The sequence below is a fragment of the Myxocyprinus asiaticus genome, chromosome 38 (assembly GCF_019703515.2).
Source record: "Myxocyprinus asiaticus isolate MX2 ecotype Aquarium Trade chromosome 38, UBuf_Myxa_2, whole genome shotgun sequence".
In the NCBI taxonomy this organism is placed as follows: domain Eukaryota; kingdom Metazoa; phylum Chordata; class Actinopteri; order Cypriniformes; family Catostomidae; genus Myxocyprinus; species Myxocyprinus asiaticus.
In genome coordinates, this window is record NC_059381.1 from 1,522,545 (window position 1) to 1,522,799 (window position 255).

Here is a 255-nt window from a genome sequence, read left to right on the forward strand (position 1 = left end):
CTCTGCCACGTGAATCAGTTTTAATAAGTGTACCAATATACATAAATAATATTATTAGAATTACATTAATACTATAACATAAAAAATATATATACATACATTTTTTTCTCCCCTTTTCTTCCCAATTTGGAATGCCCAATTCCCAATGCGCTCTAAGTCCTCGTGGTGGTGTAGTGACTCGCCTCAATCCGGGTGGTGGAGGACGAATCTCAATTGCCTCCGCGTCGGAGACCGTCAATCCGCGCATCTTATCAC